The following is an 18,443-nucleotide window of genomic DNA, read 5'->3' as shown; positions in this document are numbered from 1 at the left end:
GATTAAGAAATAAACGTTTGGCAGCATAAAAATTCATTTGTAATAACTTAAGGGGGTACTCTCTTGTGAACGCATACATCTTACCACTTTTAAGGAAATTTTTTTTTATGCGACTACAAAATTCAATCATTTTAATTTTTTAATATATTTTTATTTGTATTTTGAAATGTACAAAAAAAATTTTTTTTTCGTTTTTTACATTTTTAATATAATTTTTTTTTAAATCAAAGTAGTCCCCAACAAAAAAAAAGTAGTTCACTGGTCATGGTGATTGCGGCTGTTCATGTTGTCTGAAATAAAAAAATCGAATGGATTATTATTCAATAGTTCAAATATAATCAATTTCATTAAAAAAAAATGTCGAACTTCAAGAAAAAGTCACGAAAAACTTTTTTTTGTCGTTACAAAATCGTTTAAAAAAATATTTTCGAAAATAAACAATTCTGGTAGGGACGATATCTATAAATGAGTGGAAGAACATATGTAAATTTTAAAGCAATCGGTTGAATACTTTGTTTTTACGACCATAACAGTTTCAGAAAATGATGATTCGAGAAAAATGCGTTTAAAGTTTCAAGAGCTGCAGACTTGTCATGGCGCCTGGTAGACAGTCGCTTACGACACGTCGGCGACTATGAGCTGTAACTTATCAAATACTATGAACTTCGGTCTGAATTTTTCACAGCATGTTTTCAATGGGTTTTACTGTCAAAATATAAAAAAAATCGATTTTTCGAAGTGATTACATGAGAATACCCTCTTAACAATACAATAATTACAGTGAAAAATATATATTAGAGTGATTCAAAAAAAAAAAAATTTTGTTTTTCGTTTGTTACTCGGAAAAATAGGCTCCTAGACACCTCTAAGAAAGCCTCTCCAAACATGAGTTTTTAATTGTAACGGGAAGGTCCTCCTACATACAGTTTTCTATTTTTTCTTATTATCAGATAGAAAAATTTATATCTCGCTTCCAACTACTTAAAAAAATATCTTGTTTCTTAGATTTTGTGGGAAATTGAATGCTCTACAAAAAAGGTCTTATATGATTTTTTCGTAAACCCAAACGTTTAAAAGATATTAACAGTTAAAGTTTAATTATTTTTGGGAAAATTTTTTATTTCTTATGAATTTTATAACTCAATGAAAAAAAATATTATTGTACATTGAGTTATAAAATTTATAAGAAATAAAAAATTTTCCCAAAAATAATTAAACTTTAACTGTTAATATCTTTTAAACGTTTGGGTTTACGAAAAAATCATATAAGACCTTTTTTGTAGAGCATTCAATTTCCCACAAAATCTAAGAAACAAGATATTTTTTTAAGTAGTTGGAAGCGAGATATAAATTTTTCCATCTGATAATAAGAAAAAATAGAAAACTGTATGTAGGAGGACCTTCCCGTTACAATTAAAAATTCATGTTTGGAGAGGCTTTCTTAAAGGTGTCTAGGAACCTATTTTTCCGAGTACCAAACGAAAAAAAAAATTTTTTTTTTTGAATCACTCTAATATATATATATATATTTTCCCGTAGTTCCTAGGTGGTATATAGGGCCTCCATAGCCTGCCTAGAGACGAAAGCGGCTGCTCCGCAACTAGGCTCGGATGCAGAGGGCTAATCACCTACTCATCTGAAACCCTCTGATTACCGAAACCGATATAAACAAAGTTAAGTGAAAAATACTAATTTGAAAATTCATGAAATAGATGACCTAAAATCGGAATTATGTATAAGAAAAAAAATTTATAAACTGTTTCGTCTTTTTCTATTTTAAACAAATATGAGTCCAATTTATTTGCCAACAAAATACCTAAACCAGATGACGATTCCAATGGTTCTTAAAATTAGTTTTCAACACCCAGGAAACAATACGCCGATAAAATAGCGACACCAGATTCCTCTGTTATGCCTGTAACTTTTATGGGACTTCATTTTGACTAAAACAATAGGAGTATTTCCCTTTTTTAAAATATATTTAAACAAATTAATTTTCAATATTTTATTGCAATTAAAATCTGGAATACTTCTTTCTTCAAGCCTTAAATTTAATTGCTGCAGGATTTTACTGGGCTTTTTTATAAGTTTTTATAAATACTGCATGTAATTTTCAAACTTGTAAGCGGAAAAGTTATCTAGAGGACGATATTGCTTGGTGCAGTCAGTTAAATGGAGTAAACCGTGTATATTGTAAGTAAGTGGTCTCCGTATAGTACATTTCCAATCAAATCAACGAATTCTTCCAAGATTTGTTGGGCAACATTGGCTTCAGTACTATAAGACTTCTTGCATGATAGTAGCCTTATACCTGCGTGCAATAAGAGGAAATGGTAGTAATGGTCACCACCAATGCAATCCTTTAAGACAAATATACCTATATACAATAAGGACTGCCTAAATTCTGTCGCTTTCCAATTGCTGATTTCATCTAAACTTCTACATATTCGACCGAACTCTGAAGGAACTAAATTGGAGAGGAAGGTTATTTTGTCGTTAACTTTGCTTACGTTTATATTGCCTTTTTTAATCAACAAATGAAGCAACTTTTTACATACACCAAGATCTACAATGCGCATTGGGTCTAAATGAAATTGGACAACCATTTTGAAATTTCCTGACTCTAAAATGATTTCTCTAAATTTAAAAGGATTAATGTGATGTGATCTGTCACTTCTATTTTTAAAAGATTGGTCAGTTCTTAAATGTTTTATTTGTTTTGAAAAACAAACTCTCCTTTCTTTGTAGTCACCCACTTGATCACATTTAGAACAACTACTTTTTCCAGTGTGCGACGGCACACCTGTAAAAAAATCTCGAGCGGGAGCATCGCAGCAAAACAAACGAATGTCCAATTTCTTCTTTACAGGATAAGTATGTACCAACCTTTTTTTTGTTTTTTGCAATAGTTCTTTTTTTGGAATCTGCTTTTTGTTTTAAAAGCCTAAGAATAAGTAATGAAATCTTAAATCTATTTAAAAAGTAGACACGATCAAGCAAGTGATTGAGCTGTTTTGGTGATACCATGCTCCTTAGAACGCAGACATATCCCTTCTTTTGGGTTTGGGTGATCTCGGAGTTTAGATATATATTTAATTCTGCTGTCTTCAACTTCTTTCTTTATCATAGAATTACCAAGGTCTTCATAGATATTTTCTTTATGCATGTACCATGGTGAACACGGGATCGTTCTAAGCATTTTTGATTGTATTATATCAATATTAGTTGCACAGGTCGTACCCCACAGTTGAATGCCATACATCCAAATCGGCTTTATGACCGCATTATATAAAAGCACTTTGTTGTCTAGGCTAAGTTTGGAGTTTTTATTTAAAAGCCAATTTAAATTTGCAGCTCTTATCTTCATGCAAGTTATTTTACTAGATATATGTTTTCCCCACGTAAGTCTTCTATCTAGGTGAATATCAGGATAAGTTACTTCATTCGCTTCGGGTACTAAAATATTGTTAATTTTTACGGCCGGACACATTTTTGGTCTTAGCGAAAACGTAACATGCTTACACTTTTGTTCATTCACATTTATACGCCAGTTGGCTAGCCATTCTTCGGCAGACCTTAAGTGCTGGGCTAATTTTCTTGATGCTATTATGTGGCATTTCTTACGGCTCACTAAAGCATGTCATCCCCAAAAGTTGATGTTAATACATTATTAGCTGTTGGAAGATCTGCTGTATATATAATGTATAGAGTTGGACCTAAAACACTACCCTGTGGTGCACCAGCCCTTATCTGTCGTTCATCAGATATGAAATCTCCCACTTTTACCATAAATTACCTATTTTTTAAACAAGACTTCAATGTTTTATACAATTCTAAAGGTAAAATATTTTTAATCTTATATAAAAGGCCTTCATGCCACACCTTATCAAACGCCTGAGCCACGTCTAGAAATATAGCTAAACAGTACTCTCTGTGCTCAAATGCTTTTCTTATTTCGTTAGTAATTCTATTTACTTGCTCTATCGTGCTATGCTTTTCACGAAACTCGAATTAATGCGTTGGTATTATATTATTTTCGTGGAGGAAAGGAGTCATCTTTGATAATAACACTTTTTCAAATATTTTAGAAAGACAGGGTAGAAGACTGATTGGTCTGTATGCAGTGGCGTAGCTACAACTTCGGGCGCCCGGGGCCAAGGATATTCTGCCGCCCCCTTTTGTCAACCTACCTACAAGTTTCATGAGGTGGTTCGAACAAAATTGAATTTTTACAAAATACCTTCGACATTAAGTATATAAAAATTAGGAACTAGAAGCCACACGAATTCTGAAGTTCCAAAATTCTCACAATACGGTTTTTGAGGAAATTGATAGTAAATTTGTTAAAAGCCATAGAAAAAACTCATTTTTGTCCTATATCTTGTACACTTTTGACACAATTTGCAGGAATTTTTGCCTGAATTGGAGTTTTTAAATACTATTTTGCCGCCCCCAAGACGTTGCGCCCGGGGCGACGGCCCCCTTAGGCAATGTGGGGGCATTAGGCATAATGATAAAGTAGATCCGAATTTCGAATAGAATACATTTTCGAATCGAGTTACAAAATAGGCCCCCAGGAGATATTATATCCAGCTTATTATGCTTATTCATAATAGTGTAGTACAGCTGTCGTTCTTTCGGATTAATAAGACGTGAGCCCCAGTACGTGTGTTTTGAGTTGTAATTTTCACCTGCTAGAAATCTTTGACCTAGTGTTCCAAAAAAAGTCTTTAAATTCGTTGTCTGTTATTTTAAAACGAGGAGGACAGTATATAGCCGTAAGGTTTGAGACAAAACCCCGGTTTTTTAGTGATATTGTTGTAGCTTGTAACTGTAGTGTAGCATGGAATTCTAGAGCATAGTGGTTTAAACGATTTCTAATCAACACTGCCGTGCCACCATGCGTTTTTCCATCCGGATGATTTGTTTAAATCCCGGTAGATTGAAATTATTTTTATTTGTTAGATGAGTTTCTGATATAAGCATTACATCTATATTTTTTCAGACAGAAATCTATTAATCCCTAATTTATGTTGGTTAACACCTTTAGCATTCCATATACAGATACTTAGTACGCTCATTTTTGATGTGAAACATCTATAGGCACGGGTAAACATGATTGTCGCCGTGGCGATCGCCACGCTATATTACGTAGTAGTCTATACGTAGTCCATATGTAGCTTATAGTATATATATGTATATTTTTACGCGGCTTGCAAAAATCTGTGTCGATATGTATAAGTTAATGTACCACTTGTGGCTGGCCAATTTTGTATGCTGGGTTACGCCAAGAATAGTGGCGTCGCTACTTGTATGCTGGGTTGCGTAACTCAATGCGCTTCGCAACAGCTCTCGCAGAGCGTAAAACTGCATACCACTTAGCAGCAGCAAGACGCCAATTCAAAGCTGTGTAACGGGACATGATCAAAGAAGAAGAATTGGACAGCGGCAAAAAGACAAAAAGGCAAAGAAAAATCATTATAGAACTGAACGGCGAAGGTGACGAGTTAAATCGTTATAGTACATAATTTTAATTTAACATACATACATTTAACGACACACATTCAATTAATTGGTCTTACTGATGTAATAAATAAATTTTATTTGTATAACAAATAAACTTATTTAATTGGCGCCCAACTCGTGGCAAAAGGACCATAAAATCCTGATAAGCTGCCCAACTCGTGGTAAAAGGACCATCAAATCCCGAGGAGCTGCCTAACTTGTAGCAAATAAAAGGATCATAGGACCCTGAAAAGCTGCCTAACGCGATGAACAGAGGACCATAGGACCTGGGAAAAGGATCATCAAAATCCGAATAATATAAAATAAATAAAACATGTAAGTGATTTTTCAAATTATGTTCAAAGTGGATTAAATTGTCATAACAAAAGTAAGGTTAGGCTATGGAAAACAGAAAAACAAAAACGTGTAAAATAAAATTTTTGAATCGAAGCACGTGGTTATAAAGTACACGTTTTGTGTTAAATTACATTTACTAATAACATCTTGAATTTGTTAAGCTTAAAGAGTTTGAAATAAAATTTTTGTTATTTCGATATATTCTATAAAATTAAGTGAATTTGCCACAAAGTCTTAGTTTTTTTTTTCTCGGCTTTAAAGGAATATTGGAAATCTTCCTGAAATAGAGAATATTAAACAAAAAGGTTATTGTACCTTTGTCTTTTCGATATTTAAATTGAATTTTCTAAACTTCTTTTGTGAAAATTGTCTTGTGTTGGTGATTTCGTGTTCCTTCTAGTTAAGCCTTTTTCAATAATCAGAAGTATTTCTAGTTATATTAATTGTTCTTATCTTTTTATGTGCTGATTTTTTTCTTTTGGAGCAAATTTCCCTTATCAAAGATTTTAAAACAAAATTTGTAAAATGAGTGTCAGTAGAGAGCAGGTGCTGCAAATCGTTAACGAGGCCAACGAGCGCACTAAGTTGGAACTGGTAGAACAGATTCGTCAGTTAACTTTGGCAGTTAATGGCTTGCAGTTACCTAGCGTCGAACCAGACCTGCCGGTTGCGATAAACCCATTAATTCAAGACAATGCAAGTTTAGATTTGATTAAGTATTTGCCGGAATTCAAGGGTGATTTCGCTTCGTACCCGGGTATTTACCTATCATTACTATAATAGGGTAGACAAAAAGTTATCCTTGATAATAAATAAACAAGTTATGACCCACAGCGGTAACAATGAGCTCATAGCAGCTTTAAATGAACGCGCTAGGGAGAATGCATTACGCGTTTTCATATCTGGTCTCCGAAGACCGTTATGCTATATCTTATTCTCTGCAAGACCCAAGGACCTCCCATCAGCCTTGGCGGTTGCTCAGGAGCTGCAAACCAGTCATAGGCGTTATGAATTCGCAGAGGCTTTTGCAGTGGGTAACGCAAATAAGTTTCATCGGCCAAGACCATTATTGCACCACTATCAGCCAATAGAGACCAGAAACCAGAACTTAAATAACCCAACCCCAATGGAAGTTGATAACGGTTCAAGCTTCCATAGGCAGCGTAATAATTTCCAAAATTCCCCTTTTCAACATTCTCATTCTCCTAAATATACTACGAACACACGAAATTCAAACCCTACCCCGCTCGTGGCGTTTGAGCGTGCCAATGACCGATTATCTTCTGACCGTTCACCGTTTCGTAAGGTACAGAAAGTTAATTTTATGCCAGAAGTAGGGCCATCTCTGATTGATCACGAATATCAAAACTATGAGGACGATTATAAAGAAAATGTCAGAGATCACCATAATTATGATGAGGATGATGTCACATCGGATTATGGTGATTAAATCAATTATTTAAACTAGAATCGCTCCTGCCGTTCATAACAAAAAAAGGCAAAAACGGTCAGGAGCTTCGCATTCTGATTGACACTGGTACGTCAAAAAACTACATTAAGCCATTATCATTTCTTGAGGGAATTAAACCCTTGGAAAAGAGTTTTTGGCTAAAATCGATAAACGGCGAAAATATCATTAATAAGAAATGTCAAATAAACATTTCAGAAAATACCTCAACGTTTTATTTGTTGTCGAACCTAAGCACGTTTGACGGTATAATAGGGTACGATTTTCTAAAACAAATCAATGCAAAAATTGACACTGTTGGAGGCTATTTATTTTATCGTAACGGTAAGGCTAAATTACGCTTTCTTTCATGTGATCACGTAAATCTAATTACCATAGAGGAAGATTCAGCACCAGTAAAAGTTCAATCACAATTCCGAAAGATTACAAGTAAAAACGTTAACGCTTTTGCTGATCCAGACAGGAAATTGCCATACAATACAAGAATCCAGGCCCGTATCCGTACAACTACAAATGATCCAATTTACAGTAAAAGCTATCCCTACCCCATATCAGTAGCTCCATTTATTAACAATGAGATTAAATTACTACTTAGAGACGGTAACGAAAAAACGATTCCTGACCGATACTCTATAGCAGATACGTCTGTAATATTAGCTAACCTTGGAAATTCGAAGTTTTTCACAACTTTAGATTTAAAATCAGGCTTCCACCAAATCATAATGTGTGAACGCGACAGACAAATAACAGCCTTTAATATTAATAATGGGAAATATGAATTCTGTCGGTTACCGTTTGGCCTAAGAAGTACGCCCAGCATATTTCAAAGGACTATCGACAACGTTCTACGCGAAGTGATAGGGAAATTCTGCCACGTTTATGTCGACGACATCGTCATATATTCCCCAAATGAAGAATTGCATTTGAAGCACATCGACCGTATTCTGCAAAAGCTTGCAAATGCTGGAATGAGGGTGTCACCGGAAAAGTCTAAATTTTTCAAAACAGAAGTAGAGTTTCTAGGGTTCCTTGTTACTGAAAAAGGCATAAGAACCTCCCCAGATAAGGTGCACGACATCCTGAACTATGAAACCCCAAGAACATTGCGTGCCTTACGTTCATTCCTCGGTTTGTCCGGCTATTATCGACGTTTTGTGAAAGATTATGCCTCCATTGTTAAGCCCTTAACTCTTCAGATAGGTAGGAAAAACTCGACTCAAACAGAAATCAATCTTGACTCCGAATCACTACGTGCATTTGAAAAGATCAAGCGCATATTAGCATCTGAGGATGTTTTGCTCCAATATCCTGACTATAAGGAACCGTTTGAGCTTACGACCGATGCCTCTTCTAAAGCACTGGGCGCGGTTTTATCACAACCCGGTCGCCCGATAACTATGATTTCGCGAACACTTTCGGCAAGTGAAGAAAATTATGCTGTCAACGAGCGTGAATTACTTGCTATTGTGTGGGCGTTGAAAAAACTTCGCCATTATTTCAAAATTTTTACTGACCACCAGCCGCTTATATTTGCGATGTCAGAGAAAAATACGAACAGCAAACTGAAGAGATGGCGGGCATTTATTGAGGAATTTTCACCTAAATTTCATTATAAGCCTGGAAGTGGAAATAGCGTGGCTGATGCGCTTTCAAGACAGTTTTCTCATAACCTAACTGACACCGCGTCTGTCGAAACACTGCATAGTGAGGTATCATCAACTAATATAATAAAGACAGTCAAGTGTGCGGTAAATCAGTTTAAGAACCAGCTATTACTATCTAAATCAAGTTCATGCAGTAAAAGTACGAAAATTCTCTTCCAAAAAATGATTAGACATACCATTACATATGATTCAGTCGAAGGTCTCATTCAGTGTTTAAAGTGCGCTATTAATCCTAATGTTACCAATGGATTACACTGCGATCTCCCCACTTTAGGCAAAATACAGAACTCGATATGTGTAGCTTTTCCCGGTGTCAAGTTTGTTCATACTGAACTGCTTGTCACAGATTTAATCAATAAGGACGATCAGCTCGAAACGATAGCAACACAACACAATCGGGCTCATCGTGGGTTACACGAAAACTTCCAACAAATTTCTAGTGAGTACTATTTTCCAAACATAAAAAAATTACTGAAAACAGTTATTATGAACTGCAAGATATGTTTGGAAAATAAGTATCAACGTAAACCACCTGACCCAGTGATAGGCCAAACTCCTATTCCTAGAATGCCGGGAGAAATCCTCCACATTGATATATTTATGACTCCTAAACAATTATTCCTCACCTGTATAGACAAACTGTCTAAATTTGCTATTGTAAAGCCTATAGCGTCCAGATCTATGATCGATATAAAAAACGCCCTTTTGGAAATTTTACTAATATTCAAAAACGCTAAAACTATAGTTTCCGACAATGAAAAATCATTCAAATCGAATGCTATTATGACATTGCTTAGAGATAATTTCTCCATAAATCAGTTCTTTATACCAACTCTCCACAGTGAAAGTAATGGTCAAGTTGAAAGGCTCCATTCCACGTTTGATGTATTAAGAACCAGCAGCAAATTGATGATATTATAGAATTGGTATTACTGGCAACGCACAAATACAATTGTAGTATACATTCCGTAATTAATTCTAAGCCAATTGATGCACTTTACAGTAACTCAGAAGAAAGTTTTAAAAGTCTAAGGGAAATATTAGTTGCAGCTCAGGAAAAAACTTTAAAAAGGTGTAATGTAAATAAATCTTTGAGAACATATTATCCGGGGGAAAAAGTTTTCTTAAGACGAAACAAAAGACTTGGTAACAAACTGGATAAAGTTTTTATGGAAAAGATTATCGAGGAAGATCTTGGCACCACAGTTTTGATTGACGGCAAACCGATACACAAGAGCAATCTTCGATAAAGTAGTACTGTACAAAAAAAAAAGAAAAAAAAAACACAAAAAAACAGAGAATCCACCTTTTTATACTTTGAGTAGCCATACATTTTTTTAATATTACTGGAAAAAAAACACAAAAAAGGAATCCACTTTTTCATGCTTTGAATAATCACATTTTCTTTTTTTTCCTAATATTACCATTTATCTTTTGAAAACTTATCATTATAAGAAAAAGAATAATTTCGAATTAATCTTTTGTATCATATAAGTAATATGTCGCATTTAAGCCTTATTAAATTAAATGTTAACGTTTGCGCCGAAACTCGTCCAATCGACAATCAATAGCAGCAAGCTAAAATGAAGAATATCCTGGTACGGAAAAGTTTTACTTCGACCCGAGGACGTTCGATCTTAACAACGGGGGTAGTTAATGTACCACTTGTGGATGGCCAATTTTGTATGCTGGGTAACGCCAAGAATAGCGGCGTCGCTACTTGTATGCTGGGTTGCGTAACTCAATTCGCTTCGCAACAGCTCTCGCAGAGCGTAAAACTGCATACAACTTAGCAGCAGCAAGACGCCAACTCAAAGCTGTGTAACGGGACATGATCAAATAAGAAGAATTGGACAGCGGCAAAAAGACAAAAAGGCAAAAAGAAAATCATTATAGAACTGAACGGCGAAGGTGACGAGTTAAATCGTCATAGTACATACTTTAATTTAACACACATTTAACGAGCGAAGCAATTCGTAAAAAGGAGACCGGATTTACTTCCAGAGAGAGAAAATCGAAACGACCAGTAAATAATTATCTCGCTGTAATCTTTCACGAAAGCTTGACCTTCAGGTGTGTTGGAGAGCAAAACTATAATTTTGTTGACGTTAAATGTTTTTCTTCTTCATAATTTGGCTTTAATTAAAGCCCAAACATTATCTATTAGATTAACTTCTGGTGACTGTGATGATTAGTCTTAAGTAACAATATAATTCTCTTGTGTCCATTGAGTCTGCTTCAATGTTTCGGATCATCGTTTTCTTACAGTATCCAAACTCGCTTCTTTTTGCCGTAAAACATTTCAGCTAACTACAGTAATATTTTTTAATATTATATATATTTTATTATATAATTTTATAATTCTAACGACGTTCCTGTTTTCTGTAAAACACAACAAATTCAAATCCTTCAGCAAAAAAAAGTTCCATAAATATGCATCTTTTGAGGGTGCTTAATACTCCTTTTCTGAATTACACGCGTCATTGGTCGCATTTCAACATGGGCGTTAATATGAGAAAAAACAAGTTTACCACGATTGCGCCTAAAACAAATATTTCTGAACCCATTGTATATAATATATTGAATTTGTTTGTAATAATTTTTGCTTAATTATTTGATGTTTTCAGTTTTGCTTTTCGATTTCCGCGCTGCTGGTTTCATGAAGTTTCTTGTCGTTCTGAGGACTCGTTTGTGCTCCAGGAAAGAAATATAGAGTAAAATGGATCAGAAACCACAGTCCATTCAAATTCATCCTCTCAAAATAAATGGCAGTATTTATTAGTTTAGATTACAGAATGAATGCAAATACACAACACTTATTACCATAACCAGAAAACTAAAGTACAAGTTTTAATTTGTCCCTTTTTAAAGGCACATACCAATTTATGAAAAACATACAGAGGCTTAATGAGGTAGATAACAAACCATTGCCATGGCATCATATACATACATGCGTATATACATAAAAAAGTTAGAGCTTTACAAATTAATCGAGTATACGAAAACCAATGTTCCAACTGCAACAATTAATTTTTTTTATAGAATATACACATTTTATAAAATTGATTTATTTTAAAAAATGTATAACATAATAACTCATCAATCTTAACAAATTTATTCAGTTTAAGAAATGAAGTAAGCAACAGCCCAACAGATTCCTTAATTTTTTATTTTAGGAGTATGTGATGATACAACATATAAAATAGCAGTTATTTATGTTATTAATTTAACTTTTCATAAATAAAAAATTGTTATAGACAAAAAATTAATGAATAACTGGCCCTCAGAAGATATAAAAAAAATTAATTTGGACAACCCTTCATGAATAAATTCAAAAGAGATTTATGATCCTAAAACAAATCTTTTGGAGGCCTGTTCAATCATGGTAAGCTCGACATTTACATCGGATGGGTCGACCAGGTGAAAAAAGACGTAACAGTAATGCTCTTAAAAGAAGAGGAAATCACTGAAAAAATTTAAAATTGAGCAAACCGAAAGTGATGTTTTCAAAAAGTTTTTAATTACCAAAATGTTCAGAATTTTAATGAACTGAATTCTACTTTCAATATGCTTGTGTATGCACCCTCAATTAAGAACATATCGGGAATTTATAAATAAAACGAAAATTTTTTAAATCATCATCTAAAGTTATTTGTATCCTTTATTCGAAAGTAGCATCCATTTGACCTTTCTTTTCCAATCTTATTTTTTATAGGCACCTTGGGATGGCCCTTCAGCTCTCGCGTCGAATTAGTTTTGATGTCTTGTCTTTTTCAGAGTCGAAGTGTTCCCCAGTGTGGATGTAACTCCAATGATATTTGTTAAGTGTTTGGCTAAGATTTAACACAAATGCGTGAAGGATTTAATTTTTAAAATCCGACAACACTACTGAGGTCGACTGACGCACAGCTGATGTAAACACACTGATTAACATATCGCGCTAAATTTGAAGTTTTCACTTATATCGGCTATATGGTGGACTTATAAATTAACATAAGTTATTGGCATTAAAAGCAAAAACTTAAAGCACTAAAGAGTATTGATAGAGATTCACAATTCATAAAATTGATGTATACATTCACACGAAAATATTTCAATTTTATTCACTTCAAGCACATCTATTACAGCTTGCATCCGCCGAGGCATCGATTCCTGATCTTTTTTGATATTGTGTCTATAGATGTCTCCTTTGTTGGCTCTTCTTTGGAACGGGGCCTGAATTAGCTAAGCTGAGTTTTAATTCCCCACTAAGTGTTCTGCTAGAGTTCATACCCCAGTTTATTGGGAGGAATATTTTGGGCCTTATAAGCAAACATTCTTTGGCTTCATCCCTGTGTTTGGATGGTGTCTTGTTGAAGCCAAAACACTGACAGAGATTATATTTTTCTCACATGCACTTGCACGTAAATTGAACTTCGTATATTCAGCATCGTCCTTGGTCCATGTTTGTTTCCATTGTTTGACTTTCCTTTGATTTGTCAGTCATCAGTCCAAAAATTTAATCTTTGTTTTCTGATCAGTGAACATTGCGCTTCCCAGAGCTTAAGGCTTATCAGCATTGAGCACCGTTAATTCCTGGCGCCGTGTTTTCCCAATTGCGCTGGGAGATAAATGACTTTTTGCGTACCGTCCGTCATGTAAATTATTTTTTGCAGAGAGAATACGACCAACTGTTGTTTCGGGTGATATTTATTTATTTATTGTTTTTAACGCTTCAACCGTTAAGTTAAGGAAGACTTACCTTTGGTTTTCGCTTTAGCAAAAGCAAACAAGAACGTTAACTTGAAAGATTATTGCGTGCCGATTAATGATTCGGCGCGGCGGCGTGGACAACGTCCATTCCTGCGATGTCGTGAAGCTTTGTCCAACAATTCGCCTGGTCGACATATTGCGCGCGAAGATAGAAGGCGAAACCGCTACGATGCCGACGACATAAATCAACTCGAAGCTGCGTGGGGAAGAGTACACATTCGTTTAACAGACGCTACTAACAACAACGCCGAGCGTCGGCAAAATTTTGTATGCTCTGTCATTTCACCCATCATCGTACGTAGCAGTCCATATCATATACCGGAGCTCCTGTATACAGGGGATACTAAATGGTTTACGTTCGCGAATATGGACGACCGTGTTTATTTATCACATTCACATGCCAATCCAAAATGGCCAGAGACTACACACTTTGCTGTCCCGCAATGCAAAATGCAATCACATCGTCATGACGAATTGCTTTACGTGTATTCGGGCGAAAGTTGAAGTATCCTAAATAAGTTCATTACTCATTACATGTATTCGGTCCCCACATGTACAGCTGGATATTATTCAGTTGAAGTGCTGCATTTTGGTTTGGTTAATCCGACCCAAAATCGTTATGAAAGAAATTGATAGTATCATTTCTACGGAAATTCCAGATCCGTCTACTGACCAAGTGCTGTTTTGATATTGTTACAGCAAAGGCAACTGATCCATGGTCCATGCGGTTACCTCTTCATCATTATAATGATATACAAATACCGACGGATATCCAGCGTACTATTATCGAAGAAATCTCCGATAATGGCGGACAATCATTTATTAAAATATCAGCAAAACCAGACATTGACCATCGTTGATTTGGTGCCATCTGCCTTATGAGTCATGTATTTATCACCAAACAGAGACCAGCGATTCGTGCTACAAATCCACCTAAAAACTACACTCACTGCGTTTTTTATGAATTGCGTAATAGTAACGGATGATTTTGGTGCCTTGCCACCGGAGACCATTACTCTATTCACAAGTACCACGCTTATTCCCATGGGCTCAAAACAAAAAATGAATGCCCCTGCAAGCCAGGCCAACCAGTTGATGCATGCCTCAGTTTATTTAAATCGAACGCTTTTGGATCGATTATTTACAATCAACCCAAGACACACTGAGTGATTTTATCTTCGACTGTTGTTAGTTAATGTTACTGGCCCAATATCATTTCAAGATATACGTAAAGTGAATGGGCAACAGCATCCAACATATAAAGACGCATGCCTTGCACTCGGCTTGCTGAAAGACGACAACCAGTGGGAGTGTATGCCTGCTGAAGCTATAGTGTTGACTACATGTTTCCCAGTTCGAGCACAGATATTGTGGGATAATCACAAAAATTTAATGACTGATGATATAATGCATCAACATCGTACACGTTGGAACGATCTAACGATAACATTTAGCGACGCTATGTATAATGAAGCATTGATTGCTATTGAGGATCTTTGCGTTGCATTAACACTGAAATGAATCGTGAACTGCAGTACAACACTATAGAAATGGCAGCGATTGTTACTCGCAATGTCCCACTAATGAATGACGAACAAAGAACCATTTATGACCGCATTTTTCTCGCAGTTTCAGCAGGACAAGATAGGTTTTGCGGTATTTTCGCTAGTTGGCGCTGAAAGCGCGTAGTTCTAGTTTTATTCGTCGCATCGGGTCATGCTATACCTTTTTGAAAGCTCATTTCACGCGCTATCACGTGTTTTATTGATTGTCGTTTCTTTTAAGTCGTTCGTGAGTTATAGCGTCGCAAACATGGAACTAAATAAAGAGAAAATATGACATATTTTACAGTACTACTACGATAAAGGCAAAAATGCATCTCAAGCCGCCAATAAAATTTTTGCAGCTTATGAACCCGATACAGTTTCCATTTCCACCGCACAACGATGGTTTCAACGTTTTTGTTCTGGTGTAGAGGTGGTCGAAGATGCGCCACGCTCCGGAAGGCCTGTCGTCGAAAATTGCGATAAAATCGCTGAATTGGTCGAAAGAGACCGGTATAGTAGCAGCCGTAGCATCGATCAAGAGCTGGGCATGAGTCATCAAAAATTCATTTCAATTTCATAAAAAAAAAAAAAAATCAATAAAAATACCGCAAGAATTTTTTGACAACCCATTATTAAAAACAACTACGAACTATTTGGCGGAATTCTGTTGGTGCTTTCAAGTGATTTCAGACAAACACTTCCCGTCATTCCACGTTCAACATACACTGTGAGATCAACGCTTGCTTAAAATCATAGATTGTGGCTGATGTTGAAAAAGTATAGCTGATAAATATGCTAGTTCAAGTACATAAATCATGAGTCTTGCAGAAAGAGCTTGAGCTGCACACGTTGACAATTTAAATTTGAAGATACAACAGTTGTTGCCAGGGAACTTTGTATCATACAAATCTATTGATATAGTTGCGATGCTAGTGAAGCTGTCAATTTTCCCACAGAATTTTTGAACTCACTGGATTTGCCAGGCATCACCCACCGCATAATGCTTACGTAATTTAAACCCGACACGGCTGTGCCACGGTACGCGATTAGTCATTCGAAAACTTATGAAAAACGTTATCGAAGCCAGCAAGTTCAAAGGTTAAAACATATTGATACCACGGATTCCTTTCATACCTACAGATGTGCCAATTCAGTTCAAACGAACTCAGTTTCCGATTAGATTGGGATTTGCAATGACAATCAACAAATCCCAAGGCCAAACGATGTCTATTTGTGAATTAGATTTGAGTACACCATGTTTTTCACACGGGCAATTGTACGTAGCATACTCTCGAGTGGGTAAACCATCCAGTTTGTTTGTGCTCGCTAAATATGGGCTAAAAATATTGTTCACGCTATAGCATTAAAATATTGATATTGTTGGTTGTTTGTACTTAAAAATAATAATATTGTTTGGAGTTTGTTATTTTATATTCCCTTATCGTTCATAGCGCTCCAAGCCTATTTCACGCATATAACAGATACTTCCACACTTATAATAACTAAGTTTCTCTTTGTCTACACTAGAATTTATCTAGAAACTAGAAGTAATTTATAAGGCAAAACAACATTTGCCGAGTATGCTAGTACTTATATATATATCAAAATATGATACGGTGCAGTCTATGGTAGAAATAGAAATACCAACTAAATATAAGTTAGCATAGCTAACAAAATATACAAACAACAAAGTTGTCACAGTTAGCAAAATACAGACAAGAATATTGCGAATATAATTCGATATTCAATTCAGCAATATTCTTCAAATAAACAATAACAATAACATTGTCACCGCAATGTAGGCTCCGATTATTGTTTACGTTATCATTATTGCATATATAGAAAATAAACGAATTCGTATAAAATAAAATTTATTCAATAAAGTTCTTGAGTTCAATTTTGTAATCCGCAGAGGCCGATTGTATTCAGTGCGCGGTAGACAGCATTATATTATATGTATAACGTATTATAAACAATTGGCGCAGGGTTGNAATTATTTTCACCGTAAAATACCGATAAACGTTGTCCCAGGTTGGTTTTATCCCATTCTGAATGCGTCCTCGCTCTTAATTCCGTTTTTCACACACAATTCTATAAACATAGATTAATTGATCAATTGTTTGCATCAAAAATTAACTAAAAAATAAAAATGGTCAACCGTGTCGGCATAAGTAAAGGATACGAGTAGACCGCGAGAATTCAAAAATTTCGATCGGTTTTGTACCTCGTACTTTGTATAAATGACGTACGCCAACTAAACGTACATTTGAGTATATTTGCCTACTAAAGTAAATAAAATAATACACGCCTTAAAAATAAGTATGCCTCTAAATCAGGCTTTTAGGATCAGAAATGTAGAAACAATTTCGTCTCTTGTTTTCAATATTCAATTAATATAAAATACAAACATACACATACATACCGACATGTAATGAGATACAGAAGAAAAGTATTGTAATATTTTTAAAATAATGTTTAAGTCTCCAACTTTAGGCGTCAACTAAGAAAATACTAATAAACAAGTAAGGAAGGGCTATTGTTCGGGTGTAACCAAACATTTTATACTCTTGCAGCTTGCAGGAATCAAGGCCATGGAAATACCTCTCAAGTGGGTATTGTGGTCTAGAAGCATGAGTTTCAGGTAATTTTTAAAGTGCCGTAAAAAAAAGGCAATTAATATTTTTACTATACATTTTTTTACTAGTTATTTGTTAATTTTAGACGAGTACAGAAAAAAATTAAAAAACAAAAAAAAAGTAAAAAAGTTCAAAAATTCAAAAATTATGAGCTGACGAAGTGAGGGGTCTCAAAAAATTTCCACATGACCATACCCATAATTTCAACCCAAAAAGATTATTAATCTAGAATAATGTCGCAATGGCCGGAACTACGGAAATTTTGAAAAATCCTTCCAAGGTCATATTTTTTGCAAGCTCTAAACTTTGCAAAAAAAATCGATTTTTTTCAAAATCCTAGACAAGAATACCCCCTTAAGATGTAAAACGTCAATCTGAGGATCGGTATCTAAGCAATTTTATACACATTTATGCACATACTACTGTGATCAAATTTGAAAGGTGAATTTTTGATTTATACTTCGCGTATTTTTCTACTCAGTAAATTTTTTTCTGTGAGTTGGTAGTACTGTTA

Source organism: Bactrocera tryoni, unplaced genomic scaffold (genome assembly GCF_016617805.1).
Source record: "Bactrocera tryoni isolate S06 unplaced genomic scaffold, CSIRO_BtryS06_freeze2 scaffold_7, whole genome shotgun sequence".
Lineage (NCBI taxonomy): Eukaryota > Metazoa > Arthropoda > Insecta > Diptera > Tephritidae > Bactrocera > Bactrocera tryoni.
Note: the sequence above shows the minus strand (reverse complement) of the source record.